This window comes from Cupressus sempervirens, chromosome 6 (assembly GCF_028749045.1).
Source record: "Cupressus sempervirens isolate cs-2001-9-10 chromosome 6, ASM2874904v1, whole genome shotgun sequence".
NCBI classification, from domain to species: Eukaryota; Viridiplantae; Streptophyta; class Pinopsida; order Cupressales; family Cupressaceae; genus Cupressus; species Cupressus sempervirens.
This window is the reverse complement of record NC_143123.1, coordinates 585,308,096-585,326,094: the sequence shown is the minus strand read 5'-3', so window position 1 is coordinate 585,326,094 and position 17,999 is coordinate 585,308,096.

Here is a 17,999-nt window from a genome sequence, read left to right as displayed (position 1 = left end):
TATACTTTTCCTGCATAGCTGTATCCCACTCAGGAATACTAGAAGCCTCATGAAAGGACTGTGGATCTAAGGCAGTAGCAATGAAGACATGTGGAGCATCCTGGAATTGTGAACAAGTTCACCTGATGTCTGATGGATCCCCAACCCAATCACTTGCAGACTGCAAGGTTTGTCTAGCCCAAAGTGGACAGGAAGATGGAGAATATGGAGGGGAATCATTAACCTCTGAATGATGAGTAGGAGAGGAAGGAGGTGAGTTCTTTGAATCACTTTCTACATCAGAAGTAGAGGTAGAAGACTGTTTAGGTGAATCTGACTCATCAGAAGATCTATCATGTATTCCAAGTGACTCTAATATCAAGGTAGAAGGAGTTGGAGAAGTGATAGAAAGTGAGCTTGAAGATCCCTCCTCAAACTGAACACTCCTCTCAATGAATAACTCATGTGTAGTAGGGTGGAGCAATCGATAACCCTTCACACCATCAGGATAACCTACAAATATGCAAGGTCTACTTTGCGGATCCAAGGCCTTATGTTTCTCTATAGGAATGTGGGCCCATGCAGGGGAGCCAAAAACTCAAAAGTGCTTAACTGATGGTTTTCGACTGCTCCAAGATTCAAAAGGAGTAACTCCCTTCAAGGCTCAGTGAGGAACACGGTTCTGGATATAACAAGCATAGTTAATGGCTTCTGCCCAATACTATGGTGCAAGAGATCTAGAGTGAATCATACAGTTTTCCATTTCCTTCAAGGATCTATTCTTCCATTCTGCAACACCATTTTGTTGAGGATTTTATGGAACTAAATGTTGTAAATCAATCCCCTCTGAAGTGCAAAATCTTTCAAATCGATGGTTGACATACTCACCACCATTGTCTATGTACAAAACCTTGATGGCTTTCCCAGATTGCTTTTCTACAAAATTTTTGAAGTCTTAAAAATGGTCAAATACCTCTGACTTCTACTTGAGAAAGTACACCCATGTATATCAAGACAGGTCATCAATGAATGTGAGGACATATCGAGCCCTCCTGAAAGAAGGATGTTGAAATGAACCAGCCAAATCACTATGAACTAACTCTAGTATCTGTGAAGCTCTTCGTGCCTTACTTTTGTCAAACTTTTCCTTAGGATGCTTACCTAGAATGCAACCTTGGCAAACACCTCCTAAGAATTGAATCGAAGGCAACCCTGTGACCATGCTCTATTGGTTGAGCTGATACAAATAGCGAAAGTTAAGATGGCCAAACTGCTCATGCCATAATTTACTCACATCATTAGAGTGAGTGAGCAAAACAGATGAAGGAGGATCAGGAACAAAGTGAGAAAATAGATAGAGTCGTGACTGATGATCTGCTCTCCCAACTGCAACTACAGAATCACTATGCAACTCACGTATCTCCACTGAATAAGGAGTGAACTCAACCCACTTGCCTAAACCTGTGTGATTGATCTGGTATATTGATAGAAGATTGGTTGATAATGAAGGTACACAAAGAACATCATGGAATGTGCCATCCCCCACATCAACAGACCCTCTCCCACAAACCTCAACAGGAGTGTCATCACCCATCAAAATAGAAGGCATAGTACATGGCTCCAAGGATGCAAGTTCTTCCTTAGATGAAGCCATGTGGTGCGAAGCACCCAAATCAAGAACCCAAGTGGATGGTGAGGAAGCAACTGCAACAAGAGCCTTGCCCTTTCCTTTCCCTTTGTTTTTTTCTTTTTCCTTGTTAGACTCTTCATTAGAACTTTGTTTGATAGACTCAGGAACACTAATATTATTCTTCTCAAGAATGTATGTCAAGTGATCAATTTGTTTCTTCAAACATTTATGTTCATCATGACCAAGTCTTTTACAAGAGGCACATTTAACCTTTTCTTTCTTAGGCTTATCGCCCTTAGAGAATGAGGTATCAATAGTTGCTTTTGAAGCAATTGGTATCTGATCCTTCTTTTCGTCACTATTATTTTGTTTCTCATCCTTCTATTTTTGTTACTACTTTTTCCTTTTTGTTCTTTTGTGCCTTGGTTGGCTGCTAAGGCATGTGACTTAGAAGACTTAAGAGTTCCCATTTGGATTAGCTTGTCCTGTTCTCGAGTGAGATTGACAGCAAAATCATCTAGAGATGGCATGGTGAATTGAGTACCAAGTGCATCTTTAGTAGCATAGAAGGTAGAGGCAAACACAGAATATTTTGAACTTAGCTTAGAGAGAATACTAAGAATCAGTTGTTCATCTTTCTTTTCAATTCCACAATGTTTTAACTACAGCCTTAGTGATTTTAATTTGGTGAAGAAATCTTGAATTGTGTTGAAATTTCCTAGACCTAAACTAATTAATTCATTTTCCAACATATGACCCCTCATTGAATCTCGTGTGCCAAATAGTGTTTCTAGCTTTGTCCATACTTCATTTGGTGTATCCAAAGACTCAATGTGAAATAGCAAGTCAGGAGAAACAGACAAACACAATGTTCCATATGCCTCATCACATTTGTTAAACCACTTAGGCTTATCTTCATCTTTAGTAGGTTCAGTTTCAAGTCCCATAGTTATCCTATTTAATCTAGCTTTCCTTAAGTGAATTGTCATGCATGATTTCCACTCAAAGTAATTGTATGGATTTAGGATGGGCATATTTTTTTGATCTATGATGAAGAAATGCAGAGAAGAAATGCTAAAAAGAAGAGAACCCAACCACGACAATGCCCCCATTTTTTACTCAATCAAAGAACCCCCCCAAAGAAATATGATTTGGCACTTTATTTTAGTGTGTTTACGACTACCACTAGAAAGAAATACTTAGTGGTCTTGATTTCAATGCATTACAAACCCTCATGAAGAGCATATGTTGAAAGTGAAACTTAGGCACAATAATTAAAGAAACAAATAGCACCATTATGATCTACTCAAAAAATCATGCATTTTCAAAAAAAGAATCACCTCGATACGAGGTCGTATGAGAAAGTTATGATCCTCCGAAGTTTCCAAAACAAGAACTGTGCACAATTACGACCAAGAATCTGCAATTTCTAAAAAAATTATGCATGAAAATCAAAAAATAACTCCACTAGTGGATAGAGCACAAGAAATAAGCCAAGGTCATAACAAGAATTGTCAAAATCGGAGTCTGTATCAGCAAGAACAAGACATTTGAAAACTACGTTCGAATTTATGACTGCCAACAGAGAGGGGTACGACTGTAGCTTTCCACACTCAATCTTGTAAAATATATAAATTGCATGCAAAATATAAAAGATACCCAGATGGTTTTTCGAGGTTGCGAACAAAACCCAAAAAGCATTTTTCTTGCTGATGTACAGAAGATGTTGTTGTAGTGTAAATCAAACGCCTTTAATAGTAAAAAAAAATGGCTCAAAAAATCAAGAAATGACCTCAGCAACCAAAATATGACATTCAAATGCTAGATTAGCTTCCTAAGTCCATCAATGGCATGTTGGAACCTGCAATACTGATTGAAAACTCCAAATATGCAAGTTGGTTGTCAGATTTGAGATTGAAACCCTAGAGAAAAACCGTTTTTGTCAAAACTTTTCTGATTCTCAAGATCATCCAAAGATGCAAGAGAAGAGCATACTTCATTTTTCAAAAAACTACAATAAAATTTATTAGCCTCCCCCCCGAATCTCTCAAATAAGGAAACTAAAATCTATTCTTGCACATAGAAAAGCTCTGATACCATGTTAGAATCTAAAAAGATTAATAACCTAGAAAACTAGTGCAAAGAATAAATATCTAAACTATGAATGCAAATGATACAAAATCAAAATAGCAACATAGAGTTAGTTTCCAAGAGAGTAATGCAAATGCTAGAAGCAAAATAGCATTAAGAGGATGCAAAAACAAGAGATGCAAATACAAGCCAGGTAGCATGCTTATATAGGCTAGGGAGAGGGAGGAGGTGGCAACACCAACCAATGAGGAGCAACCATCTATCGAACTAAAGATAGCAAGTATCTTCCCAAGATAGCTAATGGATGCTCACATGTAGGAAGGTGACACCTCACAACCATTCACCTAATAAGACATGCTTTATTAACCTAAGCAAGATTATTAAAAATGTAGAAAAAACCTAGCAAAATAGGAAAAAAAAAAAAACTACACTAACATAAACAAGGAAAGAGATATGAAAAGAAAAACTTGTGGTGAATATGATGGAATCAATATTGGGACAGAAGTTAGTCCAAAGATGATAAACATAGGAAAGTGTTGCACCTCAGAAGAGAGGGTAGAGATCAAGAAATTACTTATTGAATTTCAAGATGTATTTTCTTGGAGTAATGAAGACCTAAAGAATTTCATGGGTGGGAAGTTCAAACATGAAATCCTTCTTAAACCAAAAGCAACACCATTCAGACAGAAACAAAGGAACTATAATCCTATAGTTGAAGGAGTAATCTTCAAGGAGATTGACAAGATGCTACAGGCTAGGATTATATATCCTATTCATCATTCCACTTGGATGGCTAATATAGTACATGAAAAAGAATGGACAAATAAGAATTTGTGTAGATTTCATAAACTTAAATCAAGCCTCACTGAAGGATAATTTTTCTCTCCCTAATATGGATCATCTTTTACAGATTGTAGCAGGATCAGAGATGATGTCCATGTTGGATGGATTTTCAAGATACAATCAAATTCAAGTAAATGAAGCAAATCAATTCAAGACTGCATTTACCACACCATGGGGTACATTTGCATACAATAGAATGCCTTTTGGCTTAATCAATGCAGGAGCAACTTTTCAGCACGAAATGAATTTAACTTTTGAGGGTTTGAAAGATAGAATTATTGTCATATATCTCAATGATTTGACAATATTTTACAAGAAGAGAAAAGATCATATCAGGAATCTAGAAAAGGTGTTACAAAAATGTAAAGAGCATGATATCTCTTTGAACCCAAAGAAATCAATATTTTGTGTTACAGAAGGTAAGTTGCTTGGTCATATTGTATCTCAAGGAGTGAAGATTGATCCAAATGGGGTTAAAGCTATTCAGCAATTATGTCTACCATTGAGTAAAAATGGAGTGTAAAACTGGAGTGAAGTCCTTCTTTGGCCAGGTAAATTTCTTAAGAAGATTTGTTCCTAATTTTTCTAAGATATTTAAAAATATAGTTGATATGATGAAAAGAAATAAAACTTTCAAATAGAGTGATATTGGGAAAAAGATCTTTGAAGATATCAAGGATGCCATTGCCAAAACCCATGTGCTTGTTCATCCTAACTACACCAAAGAGTTCATCATCTACCATTATGCCTCAAAACATACTATGTCAGCTAATTGATGCAAGAGAACAGACAGAAAATACAAGCTCCAATTGCTTTCATGAGTATACCATTGAAAAACCAACAACTGAGATATTCTCAAATGGAAAAGCAGGCATATGCAGTGGTGAGAGCCCTCAAGAATTTTAGATTTTACGTGTTGCATTCTCATTCAATAATATATGTGCTTGATCCAGTAGTGAAAAGTATTTTGACACAACAAGACGTTGGTTGCAATAATAGAGGAGTGTGGATAGCCAAAGTTCAAGAATATGATATAGAAATAAAACCAACCAAACTTGTAAGAGGAAATGCACTCTATAAAGCTTTAGAAAAAGATCAACAATTCAAAAAAGAAGATACGTCAAAAGTTCTTATGGTAAGTCTCTAGGATCCCTGGTTTTCAAACATTACTTATTTTTTGACATATGGTGAATGCCCTTAAGGATTGACTGCTAAACAAAGAAGGGATCTCAAAACAAAAGTGTTGAAATATATAATTCATGATGATGTCTTGTATAAGAGAGCAATTGATGGAATATTTTAAAGATGTGTGGATAAGGAACAACAAGTAAAGTTGTTAAGATCTTTTCATGATCAGGCACAGCCTCTGCATTAAAAATTATGAGACAATGTTAACATTGGCCTAGTAGATGCATATAAGTGGGTTGTTGATTGTGAAAAATGCAAGATGTTTATTGGTAAACCTTAGTTGGTTACCTTACCTCTTAGGTTAGTAGTAATTGAAGCTCCTTTCCATTAATGGGGTTTAGACTTTATAGGCCCAATTAATCCTCCCTCTAGTCAAGGACATTCATACATACTCACTACCACAAATTATTTCAGAAAATGGGTAGAGGCAAAGCCAATGAAGAAAACTTCCTCGCATGTGGTATGTGAATTTATCAAAGAACATATTCTAGTAAGGTTTGGAGTTCCTATGAAGTTAGCAATGGATCATGCATCTTATTTTTCCTCTTAAGAGATCATTGAGTTTTGCTATGATAATGGTATTCAAGTTGTACATTCCTCTAATTATTTCCCTCAAGGAAATGGGCAAGTTGAGTCTAGTAATAAAAATCTGATTAATATTCTGAAGAAATTGGTGTCAGATAATCAGAGGTTGGCATAATTAAATTCATGATTCTTTATGGGTTGATAGAACCACACCAAAAAGGGCAATTAGGATCTCACCTTTTGAATTGGTGTATGGAGTAGAAGCTAATTTGCCACTACCAGTAGAAGTAGTTGCTTGTAAATTGAAAACTGTAATTGAAGATGATGTCTTCCAAGATGCATAAGAGAAGATGATCTTGTATCTTACTAAATTGCAAGAAGAGAGAGAATAGATGGTCAACAAAATTACTGAACATTAGGGAAGCATAAAGAAATTGTTTGATAGAAGAGCAAGGCCTAAAAAATTTATGGAAGGTGACTTGGTGTTGTTATGGGATAAGAGACATGAGCCAAGAGGCATGCATTCCAAGTTTCAGTCTTTGTGGAAAGGACCTTTTCATATCACACAAGAAAATCAAAATAATTCTTTCAAATTGGCATATCCAACTGAAGAAACCTTGCCATGTTCTTATAATGGGCAAGATCTAAAGTTGTATCAAATTAAAAATTGAAAAACAGGTAACCCCTACGTAGTAGATAGCTAGGTAGGTTTTCCTTTTCATGCATTCTGCTTAGTTTAGTTGCTTATTTTCCTTAGGTACTTACTTGTTGCTTTCTTAGTTTAGCCTATTCTTTTTGTTTCCAAATTGTCACCCTTGTGCAGAACCAAAGATTTCTTGGATTATTTCAAGCATTATCATGCTTAAATCCCTAGACAGAGCTAGTTGTTGCCCAAGTTTTAGTTCATATCTTTTGCCTTAATGTTTTGAATCAAGTCGAGTATCAACATCTTGAGTCTAAGTCTAGATTGCCTATAGGATGATCTTTCTTCTCATTATTCCTTGGAGTTAACCTAATGCAGGAATCATATGAGCAATGCATCAATTAAAGCTAGGTGATAAGGTTTTTGGGAGGGTTTTTTCATGCTTTTTCTGATGAGATAAAGGTCTAAAGGTTCTAAAGATTCATATGTTCCTTGTTCCCAATCATGTGAAAGACAAAGATTTATGTACAGAGGCAGTCCCTCATGAAAGTATTTCTACAAATCTTTGAGAAACCCTAATTCTAAGATCAAATGTTCCATTAAAGGAATTGATGCAAGTAGAATGAAGAAATCACGTGCATGTATAGAGAAAATGCAGAAGAGAACATTGAAGACTGAAGGTGAAGATTGATATACAAATCATGGGAACAAAACAGAAAGCAAGATCGATTTGATTTAATACAGAACGAATACTCAAATGTAGAAATGATGAAGAATGTAGTCAAATGTGGCGAAGAACAAAGTTGAAATCAATTTGAAAAATCAAACATGTTTGATCATCCACCTCACCAAATTGACAAGTCAAACGAGTGAAATAATGCATTTCATTGGTGAGTTGAAAAGTCAAAGTCTTACATGTCAGTTGGGCCACCCTTTTTTAACATAAGATCGTGCATGTTCCAAGTTGTTAGATCTTGAAAGATCAACGCACAATTCTTTCCTGCATTCTAGAAGTGCTCGAGAAATAAACAATGTGGGGAAGCAACAATGAGACACGTGTCCGGTGGGCCATCACTTTTCATGAAGCACAGTCAAAATCTAGTCATGAGGTGCCTCGAAATAAAGAGGTTTAACGTCAAAGTTTCTAAGCAATAAAGTAATGTCGCATTTTTTCCACATGTATGCCATAGTGTACCTAGCCGAAAAGAGGGACTCGCATTGCAAAAAGAGTGACTTAATAGTGATTTATTACCATCGTTAGATCTCGGAAGATCTATGGCATGCACTTTCCCACTTTCCAAAGTTGCACGAAGTCTAAATAATGCGGGCAAGTAATTGTTGTGTAGTCATAACAAAGGTAATAAAGGTTTCATCATGATCGTCAGATCGTGTAAGATCAACGATGGAAGTTTAAACTGGTAGCAACCATTGGAATATGAAATATGTCATTTGGCATGAAATAAAAGAATATGAAAGATTAATAGGTTTTTGCAAGATTTGTGAAATCGCAGGAAGCTTAAAGGTCGTGGGGTGTTTTTAGGAATATTATGGATCGTCAAAAGAAGAGATACCAAGTGCTCATATCATGATAATTTTATATTTTATTCTTTTTTATTATATGACGGTTGCTCTGCTAGAATTAGAGAAGGATAAAAACTAGCTATAAAGGTAACCTCATTTGATAATACAAAGGTTGGAAAACTTGATGTGGAATTGGTCTGTAATTCTATTTACAATATTTTCTTGTCATGTTTTCTTGCCTATGCATAGACTAGTTCTGCATTAAGAGTTGAAGGACAATTATATGTGATCCTGTGATAATCAAGTGGATTCCATTTCATTTTGATATTTGCAATAGAAGTGATTCCATTTACTTTCCTTATATATAATTATGCTTTCTCTCTTGTTCATTCTATATCATGTTAGATAGTTTCATTCCTTTTCACATTTAGATGATTAAGATTGCATTTAGAATAGAAGTTAAGGGTCAAAAATATCAAGATATTCTATCACAATAATTCCATTGGGTGTGATAGGTTGTCCAAATCTATTTTGCTTGAATTGTTTGTGCCTACAAACAATTTGGTTATCCTTTACTGCTCTCAGGTTAAGAGATTATAATATCAAGAATTTTTTATCACATAAAGACATATTCATTGCATATTATTGTAAGAATCATAGGGCGCTATACCTAATAATTTCATAGGGTGGTGATAGGCTACATACACTGATCCATTTGTTGGTAAACATCCTTTTGTTTCTCCAAACATTAGGTATCAAAGAGTCAAGATTATCAAATCTAATAGGAGACCAAATTGTTAACCAACAAGACTCCAATGTATCTTTCTATCTACCTACACAGCTTCATCATAACATTCAGGTTCACCAACATCAGTAAGTAAAATAGAATACAAAGAGGGAGAAAATCTTTCTAGAGGTCTACTTAGCCTTGTTGATTGTCTAACATTCACTAGGGTGTGTAGTATTTGTTGTAGGTCATGAGAAATTGTTGGAACATCATTTTTTGGAGTATCATCCAGCACTACATAATCATTTTCTTTCTTCTCATGTTGTTGCAACAGGTCTTTGTACAACACTTTCTCATTGAATATGACATCCCTGCTTTTAAGATTTTATGATTTTCAAAATCCAAAAACCTATAACCAAATTCATTTTCATATCCAACAAATACACATTTCTTTGACTTAGCTTCCAGTTTGGTTCTATTTTCAGAATCTATATGTGCAAATGCTTCACAACCAAAGGTTTTGAGAAAAGAGTAACTCACCTTCTTACTAATCCATGCTTCATCTAGAATACCATAGCCCAAAGGAATAGAAGGAGCTCTATTAATCAAATATATAGTAGTATTGGCAGCTTCTACCCACATGTATAAGGGGAGCCCAACATGCAACCTCATGCTCCTTGCACGCTTTATTATTGTCATGCTCATGCATTCAGCCACTCCATTTTCCTATGGAGTCCTTGGAACAATTTTTTGTCTGTGAATACCATTAGTCAAGCAATAATATTCAAATTCATGACTACAATACTCACCACCATTATCAGATCTAAGATATTTTAATCTCCTACCAATCTCATTTTCAACCAAGCATTTTCATTTCTTAAAAGTTTGAAATACTTCATATTTATGTCTAAGGAAATAAACCATACTTGTCTAGTTGCATCATCAATAAATGTAACATAATAATGAGAGTCACCAAGGGAAGATACCTAAGCTGGTCCCCATACATATGTATGCACAAGCTCTAATTTCTCATTTTTCTTTTTCTTCCCACTCTTCACAAAACTCACTCTTTTATTTTCCATAAACACAAAGTTTTCACAAAAATCCACATTGACACATTTCAAAAATAGTACAAATTTCTTTGAATAAATTAATTAACTATTTGTTCTCTTTGCTCAACTGTAGCAACTGTTCTTGAACAATCAAAGTAGAAGGAACAGTATGACTTGTACAAGATATAAGGTATCTACTTTCACACTGTTGCTACTACAAGAGAACCTTTTGGAACCTTCCAATTTTTATCATTAAAAGTAACTACACAACCCTCATCACCGAGTTTCTCTGCTGAAATTAAATTCCTACTCAGCCTTGGAACATGTCTTAGCTCATGTAGTAGCCAATGATTCTCATTCTGCAACTTAATTTTAACTTTTCCCTTTCCAACAATCTAACAGGGTTCATTATCCCCCAAATAAACAAGCCCAAAATCCCCTTGGACATAATCAATAAAATAACCTCTATGGGGTGTAGCATGAAATTAAGCACCAGAACCTAAAACCCATGAATCATCAACACTTTCTAAAGAAAGAAGCAAAACATCCTCTTTGGATTTATTACTTACCGCATTTGCCTCCTTGTTCCGTTCTAGTTTATCTCCTTCATTGTTCTTCCTAGTCTAGCAATATTTCTTCTTATGCCCTGGTTTTCCACACTACCAGCAATCTCTCAGTCCTCTAGATTGAGACCTCTTTCCCTTTGACTTTTCTCTTGATTTCTCATGATTTCCATAATTGTTTCCTCTCTTAGTCGTTTTGCCTCTACTTTGTGCGTTCAAAGCACTTCCTGATGCAGACCCACCTAAGGTTTTCTGACAAGTTTCCTCACTCAAAATAACACCAATCACATCATCAAATTTTAGGGTATTAGATTTAGAAATATAATTACTCACAACCATTACCAACTCATTCTAGTTTACTAGTAAAGAACACAAAATCAAGAGAGCCCTAATTTCTTCAACAAAATTGACATTCACATAAGATACCTGACTAGTAATAGTATGAAACTCATTTGAATGATCTGGAGTGGATCCACCTTCTACCATCTTCATATTAAATAAACACTTCATGAGAAATACCTTGTCTGAAGTAGAGGATTTTTCATATAATTTCGCTAGGGTTTACATCAACTCTTCTGTTGTCTTCACTTTTGTAATATTAAATTTCATTGATGGTGCCAAGCATAATAAAATGCTTCCAAGTTCCTTTCTATCTAAAATCTTCCATTCCTCATTTGTCATAGTTCCCAATTTCTTTGTTTTTCCTTCTAATGGCTTCCATAAATCTTTCTAATAAAGATAGTCCTCCATTTGCATCTTCCATAACAGAAAGTTCTACCCATTAAACTTATCAACCTTCAGCTTACCCTCGTCTATCATTGATCCCACTCATCTGTGAGACCTTACAGAGGATACCTTTAAAAAAATGATGGTGATCGGAGTATTAAAAAAAAGACGACAATCTGGCTAAACAAAATGACGACAGTTGGCTCTGATATCACTTGTTAGGATTAACCACAGACAAAAATAACAATTACATGCAAATATAAACAATATCAAAAAATAATAAAATGCACAAATGAGAACAAAAGACATAAGGATTTAACATGGTTCACCCAATCCCTGGGCTACGTCCACCAACAGCAAGTCCAATATTATTGTCATCCAATGATTACAATCTGCAATCCCTTATAGCTCAATACCACCACAAGAAGCTACAATATCATCATACATTATGAAATCCCTAACCCTAAGCCATTTTATACAAGTTTTTGCCACTTACAAAAATTAGGGCTAGAATAAGTCATCCAATAGAAAAATGGTAATCGATGCCTTTTACAATATAAGGTCATTTTTAACTACCCTGGGACCCTGCAGGAGCACTGCTCCCAAACCCATGTAGAAATAGTCTAGGGGAAACCGTGTCAAATAAACCTCCAAGTCTGATTAGGCTCCACATCACAACAATACAATTATTGGTTCTTTGAAGAAAGTCGTGAAAATCCATTACTGCCACCTATGGTTAGCACTAACAATCGTTGAGTGTTTCAACAAGTTTTGGAACATGCCAATGAGAAATTTAGGATATTTGATTTTTTTGCAACTATATCTTTCTCTCCAATTTTCTATATGTATCAAGAATGTGCATCAAAATGACCTTCATACGTATCTGTGTGTGTCTGTGTATCTGTGTGTGTGTGTCTGTGTGTGTGTGTGTCTGTGTCTGTCTGTGTGTCTGTGTGTCTCTGTGTATGGAGCATGAAAAATATGACTCTACATCTATTAATTGAATCACATGATGGCTCATCTTGAAGATATTGAATATTGTACCAAATTTCAAATTTTGACTAGTTTAGAATTATGACCAACACATTCTAAATACGATGTGCACCCTAGTTGACATGTGCCCTAGTTGAGGTTTGACACCTCGAACCATATGACGTTTGTACTATTAACTCTATATGGTTTCTTTTACTTGGGGCACTTTGCTATCATCAAAGGCCAAGCCTGTAAATGACAAAGCTTAATATTTGTACAATGCCTTAGTTGAAGATATTCAATAGTCATGTGATAGGTAGTATCATAACAATACTCAGCCAAATACAACCATCCAACCCATTTATTCATGATTTCGGTGTACTCATCTGTCTAAGGATTATAATTGGTACTAGGAGTCAATTTTGTCCCTACCAAACAAAATAACTCTTGTGATCATGTGTTGATAAACATGTCCCTATCACTAGAAATTGTATGAGAAAGACTATGCAATTTGAACACTTCTCAAAAAAAAAATCAGCAATTACGAAGAAATGGGAATATTTAGTTTTCCTATCCACTACTAAAAATATGCAATTCCTTCACACTGCTACCAAATTGTAGCACTTTTTTACCCTTTATTAGTCATGTCATGCCACTGCAATCATACTCAAGTTTGTATATTGATCATAGACCAATAATGGACTATATACCACCCCCCAAAAGTAGTCAAGAAGGGTAATATTGCATTTAAAACACTTCAAAGAAAACTTGAAATGGTGTGTCAACTTGCAATCTCTTATAGGATTGTTATTATTATTAAGATTCTATACAAAAAAATGTGTACATTTAAGATAATAGTCTTATCTTCCATCTAGTTTTGGCTTTAGTTTTAGTTCCACTAACCTGATTGATTTGGAGTGATTTCCCTATTTTCTTCAACAAAATAGAATAATGAAAATTTTAGTTGAAGTTATGGGTATTGTATCATTTTTGGAGTTTCCTTGTGGAGTCCTTGTGAGTGACCTTAACTTTTATACTTTTGAACCCATTGATCTATTTGATTAGAAATACTCTTCTTCTTTATTCCAACATCAATGTTGATTGATTATATTGAATAAACCATACTATTTTATAATAATAAAAGGTATAACTATAAGTTACAATAACATGCAAAGTTCTAGATTTTACGAGGGTTTATAAATCCACATGAGGATTATTTTTTTTAGATGAACAATGTGCAACTCTATGTAGTTTGTACCTTGAACAAGTGCCTGCTACATTTGAGACATCATCTCTTCAATATAATAGGCCATAAGGCGAATACAGAGGAAATAACCATTTTGAGCCATCACTACCATTGTTAGTTATCTTCCTTAGGTTTCTTCACAAAATCCACAACTATCGTTGTGCTCCATACTTGAAGGTGGCTGGTACAATATAGGATTAGGTATAAACTTCTCTATTCATAAAAAATAACTAAGTTTTTTCTCATTGTTGAACTCAAAATTACTACTATCTTCCCAATTATGAGAATGACATTACTACAAGATCTTACTATCTTGTTACGTGAACATTAAATCAAGCCAAATGCTTTGTAGCATCTATAAGACAAATATGGTACCTCATGACTAAAATAGAATTTTCCCAATATATAGATAAGTAAACCTATGCAATTTACTCTATGGTTTTCATTACTAGATATTGACAACCCATGTATCAAATTGCCTTAAGTCCATGATAACTTGTAGTTTGGATTAATCTGATTCATATGAATGATGAATTGACTAATCTCATCATTCTACTCTATACGTCTCAAATTGACTACTACAAATATGCAATTCCTTCCCTGCATTCTTTAAAAAGTAAAATAAACTATTTACTAGCATTTGCACTCGAAGGAGCAAGAGGTAGCCGATAGTAACAAAAGGTAGAAGTGTATATAATATGGTTGCTCACAATTTATTTTTTAGTCATTTAATATAATATGAAAGGAAACTTAAAAGATTGCAAAATAAATTAAACATTAAGAGTAAGTTGATTTCCACAATCCATGAAATCATTTGCTATTATTTCTAACTTCAATTGTTTAAATGTTTTTTGCAACACACTATGTGATCACATTATTCACTTATTGCTTATGTTTTGAAAGATCGCAAAATAAATTAAACATTAAGAGTAAGTAGATTTCCACAATCTATGAAATCATTTGCTAGCATTTCTAAATTCAATTATTTAAATGTTTTTTGCAACACACTATGTGATCACATTATTCACTTATCATTATGTTTTGTTAATTTGAAATAGTTTAATTTAATTGTTCTTCAATTCATATACATTTATTATAAAATGAAAATAAATGTAGAAGAAGAAAAATAAATCAAAGATAGTTGAATTGGTATGTGTTTTGACCACAAAATAAATTACTTTTGAGGAAAAGAGTAGAATCTTTAGACACATTTTTTATTGCAAATTTAATACATTATATGTGTTACAAGGTAATGGGTAGTTTTCTTTTGGAACAAGAATTGATGGAAAGTGTTTTAAATGATAGATCTAAATATCATATACATTTTTATTCATGTATTTTTTATTTAATTGAAGATTGCTAAGTTGGGGTTTCTATCGGAGCCCCACTCTTGGAATTGTGAGAGTTTTTTCACATCCCATATGATTTATTGTGGTGATACAGCTTAATAAAGGGCTAGTACTAGGGGGTTCTATCACAATTACAAATTAATCTACTAGCTTCTTCTCTTGTGAGACTAATGCTCTCCAAATACTCTTATTAGTACTTGTCGTAGGCTAAGTTGTGATACTTTTTGCATTTCATCTGTAAAGTTGTAATTAGAAGTTTTTCTTTGAAGTAGTTTAAATTTATCATTTTTTAATTTTATTATAAAATCAATACATTGTGCATAGTGAGATGCAAGATTTTTTAACTTAATAATTTCTATAAAATATTTTTCTATGTTTTGATTGGTTGAATCATTTTAACTCATATGGGCTAAGATTAAAACATATTAGTTTTCAAGAGTTGTATTTTTTAATAATGTGATTTATATCGTTTTAACTCATATTGTAAAACATGATACTTTTTAGGATTTTAATATTGTATTTTTAATATTATATTTTACAAATTAATTTTTTTCATTCAATTAAAATTATTATGTATATAGAAATACTATTATGTATATATTATTACTATAAAAGTACTATATAACATTTTTATTAATTTAAATATTCTATATACTATAATAAATTTATTAAATAAAAATTAAATTTATACTAAAACCAACAAGAAGTACTAAGCCATTATATGGCACTTGTTATCCTTGCGTGACCTTCATCTTACAATCGTCCAACATGCTCCTTTATCTTGAATGATTTTCCTGCTAGCATGTCCTCTAAGTTGAATACTTTCATCTTCTAACCTCCAAATACAATGCATCTCCTTTGCAATTTTTATTCCTCTAGCTCGAACGATTAACATCTAGTGTGCTTATCTAGCTTGAGAAGTTTCATCTTCTTAACTCTAATCCTCTCTATTGTCATGTTCTCTTTTTCCATAAGATTTTAGGGTATTCTATACACCTATTTTTAATTTCTTGTAGTCTTGGGTAAATAAATTATGGAAATGACTATAATAATTTGTTGTGTCCTATCTAATCTACATCCAAATGGCTCCTCCCAACACCTATTTTTTTGAGTTAGGCATCTCTCTTTGTGCCCAGGGATTTTAATTTGATGGTGGCTTTTGTAGTACTGCCTTCTTGCTTTGAATTTTTAGACTTTTTTTTTTTTGTATATTATTTTAAGTTTATCATTATTAGGATAGGCTTAATTTAAAATAAGCCTTGTTCGTTGGTATCCCATTGAGCTAAATCAAAATGAAATATTGAACATTCTTAATCAAGAATATAGATGTATTAGAGCCTTGATCCCACAATCTTACTAGCCCTATACAATTTGGTGGAAACAGATGAAAGGATATGTGATTTGATAGAGGAAGAAAAAGCTTAGGTCATGTTTGATGTAATGATCAATTTTGATGCAGGGTCGAGAGTGGCCCAAGTAATCAAGGGCGTGATGCAATTGATGGTGCATCTATGCAAGGTCAAAAAGCTTCTAGAACTCCAAAATCATCCATTAGAAGGTTTTTTGTGGGTTAATCAAGTAATTGGTTCTTTTCCAAATCCCTTCCAATTGAAACTAAGTTGATTGATGGCTTTTCAATCATGTATGTTGAAGACAAGCCCTAGAGTAGGAAATTCAAGATGATCCATTACTTTTTTGCTTTCTAGAACATCAAAGTTTGAAATGGTCCACAAACTAAGAAGAAACCAATTTGAAACTAGGGTGCAGGATAATGAAGATATAGTGGTATTAGTTGGGAAAGAATGCAAATATATGCCCTTAAAATAATATCAAGGCCACCAGATGGATTTTTCCTCTGCTTGTGCAAATGCCATTGGATGGATTCTCAAGGTATATATACCTCAATTTCATACAAAAACTCAACCTTTCCTTCCTATGTCAACAATTTCCTAAGCATCCAACTATGACTAGCATTGGCTATGATGCAACTAATTTGCACCCGTAGAAATTCATGCCCACATGTTGTGAAAATAAAAATGACATATCATCCCATATATGTTAATTTCATAAGCAAACATAGACCCACGGTACAATACATCTGACCAAGACTCTTTGTTGTGTTCTACGTAAGCCCCTTTTAAGTTTGATTAAAATCTATTTATTATAGAGTGAATGAATTAACTATATCTATGAACACCTTTTCAATTTTCTTTATATCTTTATTAAAATTTATTTATATCTTACCAAAGGGACATTTACAATTTTGTTGAACTCCTCTTTAATATTTTATTGTATTTAATAATTTACTTTATTTATAATTTTTAATATTTTAACAAATTATTTGTCAGATAGAAAACATTAAAAAAAATTATTATTTTTTATTACAGTTTAAAAATTGAATGAAGAATTTTAACTTGTATAACAAATGAAACATCTTTATTACCTGTATGAAATTGTCTGAATATAAAAGTGAACATAATCATTTTGAAGAGGTGATTGTAAATGAAAAACTTGCGAATGAAATAAATGTTTAATGGATTTTTTTAAGAAAAAGATATCATTTGTTAGATATTTGTAAGAAGTTGTTTTCTTGCGTAAGACAAAGAAAAAAAATGGTTATAGCTTGTAGGAAACTATTTTTTTTGAATATCCATAATCTCTATCTCTTTTTGTTAAAACATGAAATTTTATTTGATAAAAGTTAATGAAAAATTATACAATGCAATAAAATTATTCATAGAAACCCCAATTTTACAATAATATAAAACCAATAAACAAATAAATTATCCAATTTTATTCTTTAAACTTAAGATCACATACATAATGGGGAAGGGACCTCGTAAGGGCCTCTCCATTATCTATAAAAGCAGGAGTATATTTGTCAATTACATTTGACATATTTGAAGAAAATAAGTGTTTGTAGAAAGTGGTATGTTTACATCAT